The sequence below is a fragment of the Dermochelys coriacea genome, chromosome 7 (assembly GCF_009764565.3).
Source record: "Dermochelys coriacea isolate rDerCor1 chromosome 7, rDerCor1.pri.v4, whole genome shotgun sequence".
NCBI lineage: Eukaryota > Metazoa > Chordata > Testudines > Dermochelyidae > Dermochelys > Dermochelys coriacea.
The window spans coordinates 47,783,561-47,807,334 of NC_050074.1; the positions used below are offsets into that span (position 1 = coordinate 47,783,561).

The window sequence follows — 23,774 nt, forward strand, 5'->3', positions numbered from 1 at the left end:
ATTTGATATGCCTTTCCAGTTTGACTGTGAACCACAGGTAACTACTCTCTGGGAATGGTTTTTCAACCAGTTATGCACCCACTTTATAGTAGCTCCGTCTCAGTTGTATTTCCCTAGTTTGTTTATGAGAGGGTCATGCGAGACAGTATCAAAAGCCTTACTAAAATCAAGATATACCACATCTACTGCTTCTCCTCCATCCACAAGGCTTGTTACCCTGTCACAGAAAGCTATTCAGTTTATGTGACACAATTTGTTCTTGACAAATCCATGCTGGCTATTGTTTATCACCTTATCTGCTAAGTGTTTGCAGATTATTTGCTCCATTATCTTTTTGCATCTCTTTCCTCAATACACACCTCTTACCATGGCACTTGCAGAACCTGGAATGGGTAGGTTAAGGGACTGTGGCATGTGCATTTTATGCAAATTTATATCTGAATACAACTAGCGCACACACTGATTGTTCCCCTTTCCCCCAGACTTTGTCTCTTGCTTTTTTCATTGCAAGGATCAGGATCTAACAGTGAACGTGCTTGCGGGTTTTAGCTCTGTGCATGTATGTTCTAGCTCTGTCTGCGTTTCCCAAGTTAGATTACAGACTCATGGAGCCAGGGACTCTATTTGTAAATATCTGTACAGCACCTAGCACAACAGGAGCCCTGATTGGGACTTCAAATATGTGGATCTAAATTTAGTGATTAATGCCCCTAGCTCCTCATGGGGTATAGGAGAAAACTGCAGTTCAGGCAGAAGCTTCAGTCCAGATCCGGGAACCCCTGCCAGCATACATTCTGGGTCCTGCTGTCATCTCTCACAGGTTTATGGAAAGAGCAAGTGCTGGGGAAGGTGCTGCTCCAGAAATGGATCTTCAATCCAGGCCTGACTATACCCGGTAAATAACAATAATAGAAATTCCCTCCTCAGCTTTGTCAGGGTTATTTATTTATATTTTTTTGGTTGCTATGAAAGGATGTGGGACTGAAACCTCATAACTGTTGTGGCATATGAGGCATGAAATTTATTGTCGGAAAGCTGGTCTCTGGGAACATAATGGTGCTGAATATTTTATTCTGCTCACCCGGGAATGACTTTTTTTTATTTCAACTCTTAAGTCATTTCCTGGAGTTGGCATACTAAATGTCGGATGCCCTGCTTCCTCCTCTCCTGAAGGTACAGTCATCTTGCACACCTCTCTGATGGACGTTTTTTGAGCTTGCACCACTTCAGATGCATCTTTTGTTTTTGTAAATTGTTTTTTCTTTGCAGTCATAAAAGAATGAGTGTCCTGGGGTGCAGTGGGGTGGCATGACATAGTGCTGGCCTTTCAGCTTAGAGATATAGGTTCAGCATTCCCCTAAGGCCCTGATCTTACATGGGACTATATGTGCTTAAGTGTTTTCAGGGTTGGAACATCAGATGTGGACTCATCTGCTTAATCCAGTGGCCGGAGATACTAATGATTAAACCCTCATTGACGTCAGTGGTGCAGGATCAGGCTCTGTATTGGCTTGTCCCAGATATGACTTCAGCGACAAAACCTGCGATTCTCAGGGGTTTGGAGTGGTTTGTTCCCTTCCATCCATAGCCAATGGTCTTGGTCACCCGATCCAGCTCCTCCATGAATCCTTACAGATTTGACTCTGTCCAGTGTAGTGGAGTGTGGGGTTTTTCAAGTATTCATTCGATATAATTAACCAATTTAAAATACTTTTTCCTGTTAATATAAGGTATATTTTATTCAGAAACATAACTTTAGAATATTTCCCCATGGTCACAGTAGCCCTCTCGGCATTTTGCAGGACAGGTAATGTAATACTGACATTGTGTGCTGCCACTTTCCTAAAATTCTAACTCTTCCCATGTTTTAGTGTGGTCATAAACTACCAGCTTTAGTCAGAAAGTGACAGTGAATTTTCGATTTCCTGTTGTAGTCTGTCTTCACAAAAAGCACCACAGAGTTTAGTGCTATGCTCAAGAGACCCAGGACTGGAATAGCAGCGGGTGCTGCAGACAGGATTGTGGTGCGTTGGCAGAAGTGTGCATGTGTGTTTGGGTCTTAGGGAGCGCAGGTCTTCAGTAGCAGCGGGGCTGTGGGTTGAGATTGAGGGGCATTGGTGGAACTGCGTAGGGGATGGGGCTGAAGATTAGTTGCGTTGGCAGAGCTGTGGGGGAGGACGAATCACAGAGGAGTTGTGGCTCGGAATTGAGGGGCATTGGCCTGTGTGTGAGTAGGACTTGAACCATGCTGGTAGTCAGGGTTGATTGAGGTACCTCAGCAAATCTCTGTTTGTTACTATGGTACATTACATAGAGCTTGCTTGCACCATGCTTGACTTGTACTGCTATTAGTACCCTGGGTTCACAATAAGTAATTCATAAATTTAAATGTAAAAGGCAGAGGAACTCGTATCACAGACTTGAGGTAGGCACAGTTCCCGCAGGTGCTGTGTAAGCTCCCTCTTGCCAATGCAGCTTTGTCCTCACCTGTGGTGATCTCCTGCAATTCCCGTCATGGGACATCCTCACAACTCTGGTAATACACCTCAATATTGGCCTGCATTACAGTCTTGCATTTGCGCTGCCTGGTCTCGTGAGCAGCTTAAAATTTGTGTAGTGTTTTTATTTCTTGTGATGCAGATGAGACTGCCAGGCCCTTCTCAGTTGTTAACTAAACTGCATTTGTACCCAGGTCTCCGAATATGAAAGGCTGGTGCCTCAAACCAGTGTCACCTGCTGCTTTTACCTCCTCTCAGTACCTTCACCCTCAGACTGACAGCATAGATCCTGTGCTTCAGCCCTCACAGGTGGGTGAGGAAACACCCAGCTGTAGAGTTGCAACTGATGGGATCCCTTGGCTTGTCTGCCGCCATGGGACATGCTACAGGGACAGGCACAAAGGCTGACTCCAGGGATGTTGTGCTCTGAAGATCTTCGTGTCGGTGTTACTCTGGCAGGTAGGGGTTAGCAGTGAGGCACTGTGGAACAGGCAGAGTAGAGCAGGTACAGGGTCCCTCCCGCCTCTGCAATCGGCTGAACCAAGCTGACAATCCCCTCTCGAATCCAGCAGGCTGCCTCCGCCACCCTCTCTGGGGAAGTAGGTCGTGGTGACTGGCTCGACCCTGTGTCCTTTTCATCCAGCACCAGCTTGCTGCCTGCAGATCGTGCTGCCCTTTTCATCTCCTAATGGTGATGAAGAAACACCCAGTCCATAAAGATCCAGATGGCCTGAAAAGCTGAGCCATCAGTTGGGCGTGAGGAGCAGCTTGTTGGCAGAGCTCGGCAGCCAGCTACCCACCAGCCCATTGATGCTTGATCCTCCTCTACAGGTGTCACTGCAATGTTGGGGAAAGCACGGAGATTGAATGGGGTCCATGGGGGAGGGGGTGAGTTTAAAGGCAGGGCTGCCCACAGTGGGCTTCCTCTATTTGCTGACAATCCCATGGTAGCGGTGTGCCCTTCTGGATGTATCATTCCTCCCTCGAAGGCTCTGTTGAGCACCGTGGAGGAGAGATGGCTCCAGTGTCTCCTTCTAAACTGACATCTAATTTTTCTTCAGTGCTTTTTTTTGTTGTTATGGCTCTGCTTTCCCAGCTCTTTACCTTGACTTGACAGCGTGATATCCCCGCGTGCTGGAAGTTCTCTTATTTGTTAATGTTGGGGTTTGTGGAAGTGAGGGACGTGAGCACTGGCTGGGGAGGGGGATAGTGTGGGCAGGTATTGTGCAAGCTTCTCCAGCACCACCTGCTGTTTGAATTCCAGGTGTCCATACACCTCTGCTGGTGCACATCGGCCCTGGCCATTTCATGAGCTGAGACCTACCTTTCCACCAAATTGTGGGGGTTGGACGTGTGCCAGTGAGGATTCAATTTGTTTTACAGTCTTTGTTCTGAGCAAAGATTTGGATATGGGTCTGCAAAATTGAAGGGCGAGTGCATGAACCTACTGTAGCTCTTTCCCCTGTCCTTCTCATGTCTCTCTGCAACTTGCTGTTTCTCACCCTGCTCTGTTATTGCAGCCCCTATACAAATGTTGATAAAGAGCATGAGATGTGGGTGTGTGTATGTGTTTTTGTTTTGTTTTAATGATATCAGCGGGTGAGAAGCATCTTTGTGAGGGTAGCTGCCAGTGTGTTTCTGTTCGATCTTCTAATGATAACGATATAGGTAACTGCGAGCATTGCATGTACCAGATGACACTTTCTGTAGCCAGGTATTGTTACCCGTTTGTGAGCCTGAATTCTGATCTGTCTGGAGAAGGGAGTTGTGGAACGGATCCCTCTTCTGCCTTGGGGATGATGGAGCTTTGCTTTGCTTGCCTTAATTTCCTGGGTGAGGAGGACTCTCACTGGGAATTCAAGGGGTAGTGGTGGGGATTTGGACAGTGTCCAGAGTGTTTGTAAAAATGAACTGGTATTACAGTGACAGAGATCAGGGCTCCATTGTGCTAGGATCAGTACAGACACTTACTGAGACACAGTCCCAACTTCAGCGAGCTTGCAGTCTAAATAGACAAGACTACAATAGGTGGAAGGGGAAACAGAAATGCACATGGGGGACGTGACTTGGCCAGGATCTTATATCAGATGAATGGCAGCGCTGGGAAGAGAACCCAAGTTTCCTGACTGCCAACTGAGTGCTCTATCCACTAGACCATGCTTTAAAACCATCCTCTGGTGATGGGGAGAGGTTGGTCTTGCCCGTCTTAAAAGCCAGAATTTATCCTGAGTGCGCTGCGGTGTGTTTAAGTATGGAGGATTCCCAGGGACTGGATTGCGGCTGGAGCCCATAGGAGGAATTTCTGTTGGAGTCAAAATCCTGAGCAGTACCTCTGCCGCTATGTAGTGGGTGCATTGTGCTCTGTGCTGAGAAAGGAGGTGGGGTTTTGACTAATCCCCACCCCCTTCCTTCCCACTTTCAGACAGCTAGCTTCCCAGGAGGGGCTAGCCAGGAAAAGGGACTATGCGTCTTGGTGCGATACAGGCCAGCCAATCATAGAATCTCAGGGTTGGAAGGGACCTAAGGAGGTCATCTAGTCCAACCCCCTTCTCAAAGCAGGACCAAGCCCCAACTGAATCATCCCAGCCAGAACTTTGTCAAGCCTGACCTTAAAAATCTCAAAGGAAGGAGAATCCACCACCTCCCTAAGTAACCTATTCCAGTGCTTCGCCACCCTCCTAGTGAAAGTTATTTCCTAGTATCCGATCTACACCTCCCCCACTGCAACTTGAGACCATTACTCCTTATTCTGTCATCTGCTACCACTGAGAACAGTCTAGATCCATTCTCTTTGGAACCCCCTTTCAGGTAGTTTAAAGCAGCTATCAAATCCCCCCTCATTCTTGTCTTCTGCGGACTAAATAATCCCAGTTCTCTCAGCCTCTCCTCATAAGTCATGTGCTCCAGTCCCCTAATCATTTTTGTTGCCCTCTGCTGGACGCTTTCCAATTTTTCCACATCCTTCTTGTAGTGTGGGGCCCAAAACTGGACATAGTACTCCAGATGAGGCCTCGCCAATGTCGAATAGAGGGGAATGATCATGTCCTTCGATCTGCTGGCAATGCCCCTACTTATACATTCCAAAATGCCATTAGCCTCATTGGCAAGAAGGGCACACTGTTGACTCGTATCCAGCTTCTCGTCTACTGTAACCCTTAGGTCCTTTTGTGCAGAACTGCTGCCTAGCCATTCGGTCCCTAGTCTGTAGCGGTGCATGGGATTCTTCCATCCTAAGTGCAGGTCTCTGCACTTGTCCTTGTTGAACCTCATCAGATTTCTTTTGGCCCAATTCTCCAATTTGTCTAGGGCCCTCTGTATTCTATCCGTACCCTCCAGCGTACCTACCTTTCCTCCCAGTTTAGTGTCATCTGCAAACTTGCTGAGGGTGCAGTCCACACCATCCTCCAGATCATTAATGAAGATATTGAACAAAACAGCCCCAGGACCGACCCTTTGGGCACTCCACTTGATACCAGCTGCCAACTAGACATGGAGCCATTGATCACTACCTGTTGAGCCCGACAATCTAGCCAGCTTTCTATCCACCTTACTGTCCATTCATCCAGCCCATACTTCTTTAACTTGCTGGCAAGAATAGTGTGGGAGACCGTATCATAAAGCTTTTCTAAAGTCAAGGAATAACATGTCCACTGCTTTCCCCTCATCCACAGAGCCAGTTATCTCGTCATAGAAGACAATTAGATTAGTCGGCATGACTTGCCCTTGGTGAATCCATGCTGACTGTTCCTGATCGCTTTCCTCTCCTCTGTGCTTCAGAATTGATTTCTTGAGGATCTGCTCCATGATTTTTCCAGGGACTGAGGTGAGGCTGACTGGCCTGTAGTTCCCCAGATCCTCCTCCTTCCCTTTTTTTCAGCCCCCTACTTATGTTCCGTACCTATAGGAAACAAGGTTCATGTGCTGTCTATCTATTTGAGCTTGTACTCACCGTCCTTTCCCCCCATGCACACACACGCTGCCTCCAAATGCCATTGCTCTGCCCTTTCCTGCTCCTCTTGTTTTGGGAGGTGAAGTGTGCGATGCCAGATAAACACATTCCAGTTCCAAACTGCTCAGGTTTATTTTAATCTGCCCAGGCCATTCAGCAGCCTCAGCACTCTGCTAACACTGAGTGCAAAGCTGACTATGTATTACTGAGTGGCAGCATTTTAATGTTCTCCTCGCAGTAGCTTGGCTGGGGCGGGGAGGGGCCTTCCTGTGCCACCCTCTAGAATGGTCTTTGCAAGTGGCTCCTTCTGGCAGCCTCCTCCTCTTTACCCTTCCTCTCCACTTAGAGCTGTATTGCATCCATCCTAGGAGCTGTCAGGGAAACATATGCTCCAGCTTTTAAATCATTTGCATAATGAGGCTAATATATATGAATAATTCATAGGGGTAGCTGCATGTGGATGTTCACTGCATGGCGTTCGCACCCTTCATTAAATCCCTTCCAGTGGGTGGTACAAATCCAGTGAGGAGGTGGGAACTGGAGAGTCTATACTGCAGATTGCAGCCCAGCTCCCACAGGAGCTCTTCTCTGAGAGAGGGAGAAACGCCCCTTTTAGCATGGGGGAGCCCAGCCCATTACAACAAAGGAGAGAAGCAGCCTAGAAGTCTTGGATATTAGGCTAGAAACTTGTTTCTTTTAGTTGGAAGCTGTGAATTTAAAATGCTCTGCAATATTTTGAAGTGAAGGCGGGGGAGTGAAGGCGTGCCCTCTAGCTCTTCAGATTATTATTATTATTAATATTATTATTTATTATTTTTGGTAGTTGCCTTGGTAAAACTTGATTTTTGCTCCTGGGCTGATACATTTTCTCCAGTCATCTTCCATTTGCCAAGGGGATTGATCATGGAAACATGAAAATTTGTCCTCCCTGCATTTAAAACAGTAATAGTTCGGGAAAGATTCCCCAGTTTGCAGGTTCTGAACGGGGCAAAGAACATTCTGGTCTGTTTATTCCATGAGCTGAATGAGTGGAAAGCTGAGAGTCCCTGGAAATGCTTAGTAATAGGAGGATCTGATTGGTTAAACTATGGTGATTTATCTGACACTTTACCTCACTTGCAACAAATGAGATCACAGGCGGATTTCCTCAATTTAAAAAAAACCAAAACACTCTTGGCTTTCTTCTGTGGTTTTTCTAGCCCAGGATCTCAATACACTTTGCAAATATGAATGAATTTTAGCCACACATCTTCCCTGTGGGTCTATTACACATGGGGAAACTGAGACAGATTGAATTGGCAAATTTCAGAGTAGCAGCCGTGTTAGTCTGTATTCGCAAAAAGAAAAGGAGTACTTGTGGCACCTTAGAGACTAACAAATTTATTAGAGCATAAGCTTTCGTGAGCTACAGCTCACTTCATCGGATGCATTTGGTGGAAAAAACAGAGGAGAGATTTACACACACAGAGAACATGAAACAATGGGTTTATCATACACACTGTAAGGGGAGTGGATGTGGAGGCCCTCCGCGCCAGCGTTCCGCGCGGGGATGGGCTGCAGGCCGTCGGGGGCAGTGTCCCTGATGGTGTCGTGGCGGACCTGGTGGCTGGACTTTGTGGCTTTGTCCTCGCCCATGGCTGTTTCACATTTGGGGACGGTGTTTGCCTTCGGGTTGGCGACACTGCTGTGGGTGCCCGCGGGGCCCCGCAGTGTGCCGGCATTTTTGTGGCTGACTTGGAGCAGCGCTTGCTCGGCTCTCGTCCCCTGATGCCCCTGCTCTGCTTGCGCTGCATTGATGGCGTCTTCATCATCTGGACCCATGGAGGGGAGGCCCTTGGGGAGTTCCACCATGGTTTCGGCAGTTTCCATCCCACTGTCCACACAGGAGGTCTACTTCCTGGACACTGCGGTGCTAGTGGGCGATGGTGACGTGGGCGCCGCCCTGTGCCGGAAACCTACTGACCTCTATTCCTGCCTGCATGCCTCCAGCTTTCATCCGGACCGCGCCGCACGGTCCATTGTCTACAGCCAAGCTCTACAATGCAGCTGCATTTGCTCCAACCCCTCGAGCGGAGGCGGGCACCTGCGGGATCTCTGTCGTGCATTCTTCCAGCTGCAGTGCCCGCCTGCTGAGGTGGGGAAGCAGATTGGCAGGGCCGGGGGAGTGCCCGGGGGTCGCCAACTGCGGGACAGGCCCAACAGGGAGGATAGCAGGGCGCCGCTGGCCATCGCCTTCAGCCCCCGGCTGGGGCCTCTCCAGTACATCATCGGGGATCTGCGGCCTGTCCTGGGGGACGACCCATCGCTCTCGCGGATCTTGGGAGGCAGGCCGGTCCTCACTTGCAGGCGGCCCCCCGGCCTGAAGCAGGTGCTTGCCGGCAACCACGCGCCACACGGCGGAACCACTGGCCCGGGGGCCTATCCTTGCGGCGGGGCCCGTTGCCACCTGTGTCCACATGTCTGTTTGGGGGACACCATCGGGGGGCCTGGTCGCGTCAACCGCGCTATTGGGGGCTGGTTCGTTTGCGCATCTGCCGGTGTGATGTGTGCCGTCGTGTGCCGGCAGTGCCCCTTTGCCATATGCATTGGTCATGCTGGACAGTCTCTGCGTAGGGGAGTGGATGGGCGCAGGTTGGACGTCGGGAGTTGTGGCATTCGGGGACCGGTCGGAGAACACTTCAATCTCTCCGGTCACTTGATTACAGACCTGAGAGTGGCTATCCTTCAACGGGGAGGCTTCGAGGGCAGGCTCCGGCGGGGGACTGCTGAATTGGAATTGGTTTGCAAGCTGGATATAGTTGATTTGGGCTTGAGTGGAGACTGGGAGTGGATGGGGTCATTGCACAGGGTGGGACTATTTCCCCATGTTTATTTCCCCCCTCCACCCCCCACTGTTCCTCGGACATTCTTTGTCAACTACTGGAAGTGGCACACCTTGATTGTCACTACAAAAGGTTCCCTCCCCCCGCTCTCCCGCTGGTATTAGCTCACCTTAAATGATCACTCTTGTTTCAGTGTGTATGGTAGCACCCATTGTTTCGTGTTCTCTGTGTGTGTAGGTCTCCCCGCTGTGTTTTCCACTGGATGCATCCGGTGGGGTGGGTTGTGGCTCACGAACGCTTGTGCTCGGGTAGGTTCGTTGGTCTCTGGGGTGCCACGGGTACTCCTGTTCTTTTTGCGAATACAGACCAACATGCTACTCTGAAATACGTCAATTTTACAGATGAGGAAATTAATACCCAAAGGGCTTGTTCCTGTCATCAGTGGGAGCATGACCAAGGAGACTGCAACGGGTCCTACTGAAAGGCGAACTGTCAGGTTGGAGGGAGGTTACCAGTGGAGTTCCTCAGGGATCGGTTTTGGGACCAATCTTATTTAATCTTTTTATTACTGACCTTGGCACAAAAAGTGGGAGTGTGCTAATAAAGTTTGCAGATGATACAAAGCTGGGAGGTATTGCCAATTCAGAGAAGGATCGGGATATTATACAGGAGGATCTGGATGACCTTGTAAACTGTAGTAATAGTAATAGGATGAAATTTAATAGTGAGAAGTGTAAGGTTATGCATTTAGGGATTAATAACAAGAATTTTAGCTATTAGTTGGGGACGCATCAATTAGAAGTAACGGAAGAGGAGAAGGACCTTGGAGTATTGGTTGATCATAGGATGACTATGAGCTGCCAATGTGATATGGCTGTGAAAAAAGCTAATGCGGTTTTGGGATGCATCAGGAGAGGCATTTCCAGTAGGGATAAGGAGGTTTTAGTACCATTATACAAAGCATTGGTGAGACCTCACCTAGAATACTGTGTGCAGTTCTGGTCTCCCATGTTTAAAAAGGATGAATTCAAACTGGAGCAGGTACAGAGAAGGGCTACTAGGATGATCCGAGGAATGGAAAACTTGTCTTATGAAAGGAGACTTAAGGAGCTTGGCTTGTTTAGCCTAACTAAAAGAAGGTTGAGGGGAGATATGATTGCTCTCTATAAATATATCAGAGGGATAAATACAGGAGAGGGAGAGGAATTATTTCAGCTCAGCACCAATGTGGACAGAAGAACAAATGGGTATAAACTGGCCACCAGGAAGTTTAGACTGGAAATCAGATGAAGGTTTTTAACCATCAGAGGAGTGAAGTTTTGGAATAGCCTTCCAAGGGAAGCAGTGGGGGGCAAAAGATCTATCTGGTTTTAAGATTCTACTTGATAAGTTTATGGAGGAGATGGTATGATGGGATAATGGGATTTTGGTAAGTAATTGATCTTTAAATATTCAGAGTACATAGGCCTAATCCCCTGAGATGGGATATTAGATGGATGGGATCTGAGTTACCCAGGAAAGAATTTTCTGTAGTATCTGGCTGGTGAATCTTGCCCATATGCTCAGGGTTTAGCTGATTGCCATATTTGGGGTCGGGAAGGAATTTTCCTCCAGGGCAGATTGGAGAGGCCATGGAGGTTTTTCGCCTTCCTCTGTAGCATGGGGCATGGTTGACTTGAGGGAGGCTTCTCTGCTCCTTGAAGTCTTTAAACCATGATTTAAGGACTTCAATAGCTCAGACATAGGTGAGGTTTTTCATAGGAGTGGTTGTGTGAGATTCTGTGGCCTGCGCTGAGCAGGAGGTTGGACTAGATGATCAGAATGGTCCCTTCTGACCTTAGTATCTATGAATCTATAAGAGTGATCACTTAAGATAAGCCATTACCAGGAGCAGGGGGTGGAAAGGAGGAAAACCTTTCATGGTGACAAGCAAGGTAGGCTAATTCCAGCAGTTAACAAGAATATCAGAGGAACAGTGGGGGGTGGGGTAGGAGGGAGAAATACCATGGGGAAATAGTTTTACTTTGTGTAATGAATTGGCAAAGGCCACGTGGTAAGACTGTGATAAAACCTGGCATCTTCTCTGCCGGTGATGTGCTCTAGTCACTTGGCTGTGGTCCTGCTCATAGTGTTAAAGTGTCTACAGACTGACCTGCCTCCCAAGGCTTGGGCCAGGTTGTGCCTTTTAAACATCAGCCTCAGTGTGGTTAGGTGTGGAGCCAATTTGCTCCAGGAGGCATCCACGGCTGTGAGAAGGTAATAGGGTTATGATGGAGGAAGAGGTGTGCCACCCCAGGTAGAGGCCTTGAGGCTCAACCCAGAACCCTTCCTGTGGGAGGCTGCATCCAGCTGCGTGCAAGCCCAGTGCCACTGTCCCTTCTCTAGCTCCCTGGCAATGCAGCACCATTAGAGCCAAATCTCCAAGGTCTACTGCTGGTTGTAGCCTTCCCCAGGCTGTATCATCATCTTTGAGTAACTTCTGGAGGGCCAGAAGGAGGGCAGCTTGCACCCACTTCTTTCCAAGTGCTGGCTGGACAACTCCTCCCTCCAGCAGTCTTCCCCTCTCCCCCCCCAACTTGCCCAGAACAGATCCCAGAGGCACTGGTAGGATTCAGGAAAAGGGGGAATGTGCCACAGAGACTGCTGAACCCTCCTTCATGGAAGGTTAGGAGGTGCTGACTGTGCATGGCTCTTTGGGCCATGATCCAGTGTGGAAACCTCCCCTAGGGGCTGTGTTTGCATCTCTCAGCCCTGGAGTGCAGTGGCAGGGTCTCTTCCTGTCCCTGACCGGGCATAGTAATAGTCCCCAAAGACCTTGTTTGTAACCCCTCTGGTTGACAGAACTAGGCTTGAATACTGATGCATTTTCAGCTAATCGTCAAGCTGGCAATATCGTGGTCTGATGACACAGATTCCATTGACTTAACCGATTTACCCCCAGTATTGTCGATGAAGGGACAGGCCCAGTGTTCAGCTGATGTTTGCTTGCACGCATCTCTCGGATGCACAGTCCTGTTGTCTGGAGTTTCCAACAAATGTTGAATTTGCAGCCAGAAAGTGGCAACGCATGTGAGGTCCTCATGACTGTTAAGCAAAACCATTAGGATCTAGGGTGTTGGCATTGAACAAGAGCATGGACAGCGTTCTGGTGCCTTTAATTACCCGGGTTCCGTGCTTGTACTGTGGAGACACCAAGAAACCACATGACCCTCCATTTTAATACTAGGTTAAACCATTATGTTCAAGCAGTGGTTAAACCAAATCAAAACAAATCCCCTAAATGCAAAATGAATCAATAGGCTGAGATCGTTAAAGTTCGCCTCCTTAAAAACACACATGAATTCTTCTTTAATGGAAAGTTAATTGTCGTCTTCTTCTCTCCAGATGGTTCTTTTCCTTTACACTCAGCAGGGGAATTGATGTAGCTTGGGACACAAGCTCCTGTGAGCGGAGCTGATAACTGAAGATGCAGCTTTATCGCTGATCAGGGATCAAAACAAGGAGAATTTTTTTTTTAAATGTCCAGCATGGCTTCAGACTTCCAGGATAAATTGAGACTGGAGGAACTGCATTGCCTTTTCCACCCAGAAATGCTCGGGTGGTGGAGTGGTTGTTTTTCCTGTCCCCACCTGGGTTGTCAAACCAAAACTTGGTCTCAGATGCCACCATAAGGAGAAATCTGCATCACTGTCCTGTGATCGGAGACTGTTTGCACATTTCAAAACATGAATATATACTCCCAAGTATTCTAAAGAGGATGCCCCTCTTTAAATAGCCCATCTTGGCACATGGATGAAATAACAAGATGGCAGCGTTAAAATGCAAGGAGGGGTCCAGGATAGGTGGCCCCTCAAGGGCATATTTGCTTTTTTTAATTTGAGTGAGGCTTCAGCCCTGTAAATTGCAGCTGCAGACTTGCCTGTTAAGTGAGTATATTTATGGGTTCTCATTAATGTGGAGCACCTCTGACTTCTGACCTGCATAATTCTCTTGTTTCATAGCACCTTTTGGCTTGCAATAATTCTGCCAGTTTTATAGGGTCCTTATTTCTTTTTAATCATTCAATGTTTAAAAATTACTGAGCCAGCAGCATCTGACATTGATTGAGGTTTTTTCCCTTTTTGAACTTGACTATGATCTGGTTATACAAGAGCACCTTGTTCAAAGACTAAGGGTATGGCTGAAAAGGTTGTGAGTAGAGCTGGTGGGAAACTTTTCATCAAAACAGTTGATCAACAAAAATACTGTTTTGTAAAAAATCTAAATGTTTAGAAAAACATGTCAATTTTGACTTAATTTTGTTTACATGGGGACGGGAAGTAACAAAATGCTTTGTTTATATTGACACATCCCCTTTTGGTATTCTTAGAATGGAACATTTTGGTTTCTTGTTTCAAACTGATCTTTCAAAAAAATTTAATTTGTTGTTTTAAAAGGTCTAAATAGGAACAAAATATTGCAATTGACCCCATATATCTTTTTGTTGTGTGGGAAATTTTGAGGGGTGTGTGTGTGTGTGTGTGTTTTCATTCCATTTGGAATGGAAAAAACTTCAAAATAGTGGAATATCCATTTCCTGCACAACTTCAGATGGTAATGTGACTTGGAACAGTGCACTTGCTGAAAATTCAGTGATTGGCCCTGCTTCTCCTGTGATTTGAAGGCAGGCAAACCAGCGAGCCATCGTTCCTTTCCCTCAAATTCCTGATAATGGAAAAATCCTCCTCTTGTATGGAGACAAAGCTTCTTACAGAACAATAGCTATCAGCGTTTCATTGGGACGGACAGGGCCCCCTGAAGGAAGCAGTCTGGTTGAGTGGGCAAAGCATTGGACTGGGACTTGAGAGACCTGTGTTCTATTCCTGGGTCTACTGGTGACCGTGGGTAAGTCATGTTCCTTCTCTGTGCCTCAGTTTTCCCCATCTGTAAATAGGGATACTAAACTCCTGTGTAAAGCACTTTGCGATCTATGGAATACAAGAGCAGGGAATTTAGTCGTGGTGGTGGTGTTAGAAGATTCCACTCCGAGGAGAAACTGCCTTCACTTGTGTCATTTACAGCTAGCCTGAGCAAAGCCCTGTAGAATATATGTTAAGGAACAGTGCTAGCTGTCCTGGTGAGGGACTTGACCAAGAACAGGCCTTTTTCCACCTCCGATTTCAGGGATGGTCTTCAGAGAGAAGAAGGGAGGAGAGAGAAAATACAGGAGGGGACTAAAGGAGAGCAAAGGAGCAGGAAAGCAACACAACAGTTATCTGTTCTTCTGTATCCTCTCTCCTGCGGTATTTCTTTCTGAGCTCTGGGTCTAACCCAAGTCCACTGAAGTCAAGAGTCCTTAGTCCTCCAAGGGATTTAGGATCTGGGCTGGAGGGCTCCTCTTTGTCCTGTCTCTCATCACCTTTCTTCATTTTAACCCCCGACCTCTGTCTCTTGATTTTTGTTGTTGGTTTAGGGTGGGGATATTTTTGCCTTTTAAGATTCAGATTGTAAGCATTTTGGGGCAGGAATAGTCACTTATTATATATTTGTACAACAGCCAGCACAAAGGGAACCAGCCTTCTCATGGCCTGCGGGCACTTACAGTAATGTAAATATTACATGGTAAGAGTATCAAAAAAAGTCTCCATATCCAAACACAGTATAAATGTTCACTGAGGACAAGGGAACAAGTGGGGGAGGTGATGGCAGTTTCTATGGAGAAAGGCTTCATGTTAGCTGGAAGGCTATTGTTCAAACAGGTGGTGGTATTTGTGTGAGAGAGAGAGATTTAGAAGCTTGATCTCAGAGTTGCACTAGTTCTCATCTCCAGAGCCTCGGTGGAAAGACTTGCCTTCCAGCAAAAGAGGAGGAGGGAGGAGATTTGCAGTTCCCCATTGCAGCTATAAAACCAGGTACCTAGAGAGGGAGGAGACGGCATATCCAATGGGTTTATGTGGCTGGGGGAGCTATGTTTCTGTCATAAAGAGGCTTGTACTGGTAAATGCTGGATTACTCTCAAAGGTAAGTAAGCCCATAGAAGAAACTACGGTTGGTGAGCGGAGAGAAAGAAAAGGGGGATTTATTCCTGGGCTGTTTTTGAAAGATTTGTTACACAATAGAACTCACTTTGCTTCTCAGTCTGCTGCTGCTCCTTAATTGGCAGAGCTTTGGGGTTGTGTTTCAGTGCAGCCCTCTGCAGGCAGAGTATGGGACAGGGAGTTGGGAGACCTGGATGGGGATCTTCAGAGAAGATTGGTCCCCAGATCCCATTGACCTTTAGGGAGTTGGCTGCCCAGCCCCCTTTGCAATCTCAGCCCTGGCTTCTTTTCCCAGCTCTGCCACTGGCTGACTTTGTGACCTTGGGCAAATTGCTTTAGATGAAATGCACAAACTTAAATTCCCACAGTTAGGAACCTGAATAAAAGTGGCTTGACCGTCCAAGGGGCTGAGCCCCATAATTCACACAGAAGCCAACGATGGCTTGTCCTAGGTATCTCTGGAAAAATCAGTCACTCTTATTTGGGCACTCAAGTTTGAACATTTTGGCTAACTTCTTCACCTCAGTTTCCCCATCTGTACAATGGGGATAACGAAGTTGATAGAAAGTACTGTAAAAGTACTAGGTATCAGAATTCAGCTGCAGGCTGCTTCAACCCCAGGAAGGAGTCCTGTGGCAGGTGACATTTCTCATTGCCCTCCTTTGCAGAAGATATGAGTTGCACGTGGGGGTGGATACTTTTCTTTCCCCTCCAATTTACAAAGAGAAAGAGATGACCTATGACTTCACCCAGGTAATAATTACTCTTAGCATTCACTCCGGTATAAATGCTGGTTGTTTAATATTTGAGGTAAATATAAAAAGAATGTTCATCCCATCTAGTCTGTGCTGTAATATCCAGTATATGATGAATCTTTGCTGCTGTGTTATCCATTGGGGGAAAAAACCTGACCTAATAATACTGTCCACCCCTCTAGTGCATTTAGTCTTTTATCCCAAAGTGATTTACAAATGCTAACTTGCTCTTGCTTCCTGCCACTCTGAAGTAGGTAATGATTTCTCCCCACGTTTTAGAGATGGGTAAACTGAGGCGCAGAGAGCAGTGACTTGCTCTAGGTCATACAGTGGATCGGTGGCAGAGTTGGGAACAGAACCCAGGGATCCTGACTGCAAGTCCTATGTTCTAAATACCAGACAAAACTCCCATGTATCTTTAATATTAACAGGGGCTGCAGTTGTAACTTTTGGCTGACCGTTGCAAGGGCTAGCAATGAAGTTGGGTGCCTGGAAATGCACATGAGAGAAACAACTCTGAGCTTTGAATTCTCTGCTTGGAAGCGTGCTCATAGGATGCAATGTATGCAGAGTCTCCTTAATTCCGTTCACATTGCTTTATTCTGTGATGGTACCTTTGCTTTGAGCCTATTCTTGTCTCCATCCCCTGCCTGGCTGCTGGGCTCCCATTGTGGTGTCTCTCTGTCTGTCAGTGAGTTGGGGTGAGCTCTGCAGCCAGAGCTGTGATTTTTTTTTCACTGGCTTCCCTCCTCGGGTGTGTGCTAGCTTTCAAACGACATTTTGAGGAGCCTGCAGCGTTCTGAGGAAGAAAATTAATTGGTTTTGACAAACTACAGCAGTCCCTTGGGTGCTTGTGAGTGCAACATTTATTGAAACCAGGCAGGAAATCAAAAAGCTCTGGTGTTCATTCACCTTTAGTGCCACTGTAAAAATATTCTTAACCTCGCTCAAGACTCTCATCCAGGCATTTGGATTGTCTGCTCACTTTTTAATATAGTCTCCTTTTTCTTTTAAAAAAGGAATTCAGTGGTTGTGAAAGGTGCCAGAATGACAGAGCTGGGAACTGATGGCCTCTATTTATCCACAATGTAGGTACACCAGCAGATCAAGCTTGTTTTGTGCCTCAACCCTGACCTGCAGCCGTATGCGATTCCCCTTTTGCCCCTGGAGCAGTCTCCAGGAACATTTAGTCCTTAGCCTGTCTGCTGAGATTGCCGAATAAGGGTGCAGACTGGGCCCTGGCTAGCCAGTAAACAGCTCTAGCCCAAGCATGCTAGAGAACTGTTTCTGATCACAGCTAGCGTGGTCTTAGCATCAGCCACTTAAAAAAATGAGACTGCTAGCAGAAACCATCATCTAACCCCATCCGTGCAGGATTCTAGCACAACTGTATCATGATTTGTACCCATATTAAGCGGGGGTGCAAAGCATGTTACAGCCATAGATTTGTTTTAGGAAAATGGTTTCAAATGTGGCCACCAGTCAACGTATGGCGTTGGTTAGGATAGGGGCACCTATCTGCTAGGGACTGACCTGAGGCCAGCTGTCATTCTACACTAATTGGCTGGTGGTGGTGAGATTTTAATTGGTGTTTGCCTGCTTTATAATATCGAGTGATGCTCTTCATGTCGGTTTAAATCAGTGGGGTCACTCTTGGCTATATGCCGTCACAGAATGTGATTGTTGTTAGTGCCATATGGGATTGCCACCTAGGGGCCGTTGTAAGAACATTACTTAATGGCATTATCACGTATGTGCAGTCATGGCATCACTGTTTTAATGGGGTGCTATCTGTGGGTGGTCCCAGGAATGTTTTCACAGTGGGGTCACCATCCCTAAGCAGCTCCTGGTTCTTTGAGTGCCCAGAACTTGTTACCCCCCTGCCTCCAGTGAGAAGGAAACTTGATTGCGCTTAGCTGCATGTCAGCTCACTGATGCTGCCAGCCTGCTAGATACCCATACGCTTTCCTCTGGGCCATGCCAGCCCTTGCTGTGCCTTGCAAGTTAACAGTAGGTGCATCCCAGTCCAGCGCTCCTTTGAAGTGTTCCCTTGGCATGTCCTGTCCCTTCTCCACCGAACACTCACAGTAATACCAGGTCTGCAGTCCCCAAGGGAACAGTGTACATACCAGCTTGACTGATTCAACTTGGGACCTGCTCCTTGTATAATACCGGAGTACTGAGACACATCTATGGTGAAAACAACAACAAGTTTATTATCAAAGATGGATAGTGAGAAAAGATAATAGTAACCCTTTTGTTTCCATAAAACAAAATCATAACACCATCTTTAGAGACTGGTTAACCTGTTAAGTATAATCTGAAGAAGTTTCTCACCCCAAATATCTTTTGCAGTGTTTCAGCCAAGACTATTTGTGATCCCGTTTTCATGAACGTAATCACACAGTCCAGTTACTTCCTAGGTGCAGGATAAAGGGTTGTCTGCCTTGACTTCTCCTTATATCCCCAAAGTTCATTGTCTGTCCCTAGAGTTAGGATAACCCCTATAGCTTATTCTCCCTGTGCTGCCTCCTTGTTGATTTCACAACCACTCCTCCTCATTGACTTTGTATATAAATGGGGCTTCCATTGTGTTGGCTTACAATGTTTATTCACTGTCGCATGCAAATTAAACACCTGTTATCTGACAGTAAACCTGTTTGTCAACTCTGCCTTGACACAGACTTTAGGAACTTATTTTCCATGTATATACGCACAATTCCTTAAATAGTATCTGTACATACATTTCACAACTATGTTAATGACCAGCATGCCTTCGGCTTTGATTTAAGACCTCGCATGATATTCTTTGGTGAACCAGGATCATGATATTCTTGTAATGCCCCTTGCCAGTTGGCATTGAGGGGTTCTTGGGGTTGGGATTGTAACAGGGATCTGGTTCTGGTGCCACCTGAAGCATCGGGATCATGATGGGGTAGCTGCTTAGGGCTTTGGATTGGAAAGGGGTCATTACCCATTTGCTACCCTTGGACTCTCATTGTACTAGAATGACTGCATGATGATTGATGCAAGACCCTGAGATTTCATTTCCATCTCTTGTTCTCTTCTTGCGTTTCATTGTATACTTCACACTCCAAGGGGGTGGCAGCAGGACACCCTTTGAGTTTGATGAAAGGTGTATAATGGGGAGCTGGGTTCCAGTAAGCAGGGTTCCTAGGTATGTTCCCACATCTGTAAAGGAAGTGAAGTGGTGGAATGGGAATCCAGGGAACCAAACCCACCTGGCCCAAACTGGTGTTGGTGTGGTTTGAAATCCTATGGATACGTTGATGCTGCTATTCGTTGGTGAGGAGTGGTGGGGAATGGGAAGGGGTGGGCATTATTGTCTCAAGTCTGAGTGCATTCGTGGTGCAAATTGTTAAGAACCAATGTCTGTCTGTAAATGTGGAGTGTGTGTGTGTGTGTGTGTGTGTGAGAAAGACACTCGGCTGAGAGAAAGGGATGCCAGCTTCCTCGTAGGATCTTCTGATAGAGCAAGTGATGCTATCGAGGCACCAAGTGGAGGGAAGAGAGATGCTGATAGCTCTGTGTCATAGAGAGCTGGGCGAGAACTACTTAAGCAATTAATTAGTGGAGCTGAGAAGTCTCTGGCTCGGTGGTGGGGATCATTTACAAATGCACATGCACAGGATAAATGTTACCCTGTAGACTGTCTGGCTGCAGTTTGTGCTGTTGGAGGAGCTTTCAAATTAGATACAAAGAGAGTTGCTGGGTTTATTTTCCTCCCTCCCCACTGAATCTTTCATCCTTTACTTTGGCACCCAGCCTGTGGGGCTGAGAGCCAACACGCCTTGCTTCCTCTGGCGTGGAGGCGAATGCTGACTTACGGAGCTCATGGTGGGTCATGCCGACTGGCCATCCTGCTGGTTTCCCCATTAGGGCCTTGATCCTGTACACCTTCCGCTGCCCCTGAAGTTGAGGTCTCTTGTGCGCCTTGAAACTCACTCTTGCCATGATGCCTACAAAGCCCTGCCTGTGGAGAATGGCTAGCTGGGTGCCGTTTTTGTGTGCGTGTGCTTGCAACTCCTGAGAACTGGTTTGAGCTATAGTTACCTCCCGTAGTCCTGCCCATTGGTTTGTCTCATTCTCCTGTTGCACTTTATTGCTAGCCTGCCTTGGGAGCTCTTTGGGGCAGGGACTGTATTTTTTTGCTACGTCTGTTTAGCAAGTTCTGCCCTCTCCTGCTGCTGCCCCTCATCCCTGCTAGAGGCCTCGGGACACTACTGTAATATGAATAAATAATCAGCACCTTCTGAATGTTCTTTCAGGTCATGCCTAGGCAGAAGCTCAAGTTCTTTATCTCCTTGAGACTTTTCTTCCCCCCTCCCTTTTCCCCCCCCTTTGGATCTGGAGCTCTTCCCCCTTGTTTTTAACAGGAAGGACGGTTACTGTCTTTGTTTATCAGGCTAAACCTTTTTCTGGCTGGAAACTGGCTTTGCTTATTTATGAATGGATTGGAAGAGCACTTTGGGACATGTTGCTTTAAAGGCCCAATGACACGGAAGGCCAAAATGCGGGCAGTAAGCACTTTCAATGCGGCTCTGGCATTACACTAGATGCTGCAGAAGAAATTTCTCACATATGTGGCCCATGGCAGAGAGGAACTGTTCTGCAGCACAGTATCTGGTAGACTGGTTAGTGTGGTTCCATCTGTGTCTGTTGACTTCAGTTGATAGGGACAGAGACCGAAGAAGACACCAGCCCTAAAGCAGGGATATTGGAATGTATAGTCCCCAAAAGAGAGTTCGGGAATTGACAAAAAGCCTGCAATAAGAGCAACTAAGCAAAGAGACAGCAGCCCAGAGCACCGAGAGAGCAAAGACAAGAAATTTGCCAGTGATGGGCAGTCCCTGAGGTCGCTCTGTGGCCACCTAATTGTTTCCTTGATTAATTTTTTAATCTAATGGTACTGTCTTCCTGTGCAATCATACCTTACCTTGGATGTTAATATCTGTAGATAACTAGTGCCAGCAATTCTCCTATAGCAACAGCTGTAGAGCAGTTACTTTAGTTCAGATCTCAGCAGGAGAAGATACTATTCTGTGTCCCTGGCCTGTAGAATGTTAGGGGTATGTCCTTTTTCAAGGAGGGACTCTCCTATGATCTTCTCCACAAGCCCCCATGTACTATTCAGTGCCTGGTGCTGGATTGAGGGACAGGGTAAACTGAAAGTGAGTGTCTCGCATTTATGCCCAAACACAGGCTTTTTGTAGTGCATCCATCATCCGAGAGGTGAAGGTGCTTAGTAGTTTTCCCAAGTGTCAACTCCAGATCCTGTTGAAACCAGGAACCAAACTTCCCATCACCTGTGTGGGAGCAGGATTGAACCCTTACACTGGGTCAGCCTTCCCAGCTGCTTGTGACATGCTGCTACTAATGCACTACGGAGCAGGTGATGTGGAAGAAGCCTTGACAGAAGAACTTGTCAGAGATTGTCCTCTCCTAGGGACTGCGGGAGCCCCCTGATAGATAGACTGCAGTGCCTGATCCCTGCAAGGTGCTAAGATCTCTCAATGCTTCCTCTGGGCTGGGCTTGGAGTTCACAGGCAGTGCTTTGTGAAGGACTGAGGTGTTCAAGTGTGCAGGTCTTAACGTGAGGGAACGAGACTTCTCCCTCTCCCCCGCCCTTCCCCTCCCAAATGCTCTAGTATATCGTCCTTCAGGGAGCACCTGGCTGGGTTATGACACCCAGAACTTGCCGGGACCCAAAACCTAGGATACCAGGAGAGAGAAGAGGAATCTGTCTGTGGCTTAGTCCAGTGATGGCCATTAAAAACGCAATACACGTTGCAGCAGTTGCTGTGGTCTCTTCCTGCACTTGGCAAAGGTGACAATGGTACAGCAGTCATTGCAAAGAAGCTAGTCTTGGGTTTTTCATGCAGCCCACTGTAGCACATCCTGCCTGTTGAGAGCACAGCACATCCTCTTGCTAGTGCTCCCTGTTCTGGTTGTCTCGGGGGTCAAAGATGAAGTCTTATGTTTGGACCCAACCCACTCAGTTGGCAGCCTGTGCTGTACCTGTGCCGCTGAGGAGCCAGGACCTTTGTTCAAGGTTTTATTCACTTGACTCCTCTGTGTGAACAGTTCTGAGATTCCTGCTGTTTTGCATTAGAACAGCATATCAAGAAATCCCAGCTCCTGGGGTCAAGTGCTAATCACTTGCTCCTTTATCAGATATTTACTTAGGAGGATTTCATTATACTGAATCTACAGGCTCTGAATAAATTGGAATACAGTAAATTTATTCTTTTTAAAAAGGACTTCCACGCTGGGGAAAACTTCTTTAAAAACATTTATACAAAAAGCAATTACTTAGCCAGTAATTTTTTTTACGTATTCTCCTAGCTGCTATTTGAATATGAGCTCTCTTCCAGCTGGCACTGTTGTGCTGGAAGTTAGAAGGCTGAATCTATGATGTCAACAGCCTCAGCTGGATGACTGCTGGTGGGAAAAAAATTGTGTATATATATACACACCCACCCACCCACCCACCTACCTATGTATATTTGCATAGATTAATGTGAATAAAATAAAAATATTTAATTGTACCTCTTTTTTTTATTCACATGCTTTGAACATTCACAGACATCAACTTTTGTTTGCAACAATGTTCAGCTGAGGAAGTGGTGTTGCAAATTTGATCTGGAAAGCTCTTTGCAGGTTTGGGAGTTATCTAGTCAAGTGGCAGAAACAATACCTTGTGATTTAGGAGACCAGTTGCACAGAGAGTTCCTGAGTTGTCCATAGGTCAAAATATGTTGGCATAAATCATTTGTCAATGATCTAGCGTAACAAACAACTTCATAAAAACTAGCCTGGGTATAATTAGTCCTTCTTCCATATTTGCAAGATTCATTAAATTTCTTGCTGCAGATAGCTGGCCCAGCTGTATCTATGGAATTAAGCGGTGATTCCTGAAATGTAGATGTAAGCCTGCATTTTATGGTATCTTTGTTTGGCACCTCAATCTCAACCCCTTGCAGTTGGAGTTGTAGGCACTTTACATTGATCTGGCCATAAATGAGGAGAAGTGTGAGAGTAAGAACATGGGATTTAGGCAGTTTGGCTTAACGGTCCATCAGATTCCATATCCTGCTTCCAAAAGTTGCTTATGCCCATGCTTTTGCTTCAGAGGAAGGAAAATATCCCCATAGTGCATCTGGTCAGTTATACAGTGCTGTACACTGGAAGATCAATTGATTCCTGACTCCTATCCCAAACAGTTTATGCCCTGAGGAAGAAGGATTTGATTACTCTAACAGTAGCATGTATAGCTACACATATTATTGGTGGTAAAACAATCCGTCCTGTTTTGAAATGTGACCCTAGTATTTCTAGGGCTGGAGCAGGAGAAACGTCTGCTTAAAAATCATTTTCAAAGTGGGCCAAATGGGCAATGGAAAATTTTGATTTATTTATTTATTTTTTGCGTGGGGGAGAGGGGATGGAGAGAACACACAGAAGGTTAACCGGTGTACCGATGCCCCTGTGACATACACAATGGTTCCAGAAAGCCTTGCATAACTCGAATTTTGCATAAATCGGAAACATATACCGGTACGTTATGCAACATTTTCCGCAACTCAAAAATCCTATTTCTGGCTTATGAAACTTTTTCCGTAAGTGCAAATTTGTGTAAATCAGATTTTGCGTAACCCAGGAAGCATCTGTAGATTAAAATTGGGTGTGTTGTAAAATCTCTTGTTAACAAG

The 23,774-nt window shown here is 46.7% G+C and overlaps 1 protein-coding gene and 1 long non-coding RNA gene across 4 annotated transcripts in view; both read left to right on the forward strand.

Annotated features, from left to right (window-relative positions):
• The window catches only part of CACNA2D2 (calcium voltage-gated channel auxiliary subunit alpha2delta 2), a 630,338-nt gene that overhangs the window by 33,825 nt on the left and 572,739 nt on the right, over positions 1–23,774 (forward strand). The window lies entirely within an intron of this gene.
• LOC122460943 lies at positions 7,963–22,497 on the forward strand. The gene is made up of 3 exons (XR_006282587.1): positions 7,963–8,322; positions 22,029–22,033; positions 22,487–22,497. It is a non-coding gene; the product is annotated as an uncharacterized LOC122460943 (long non-coding RNA).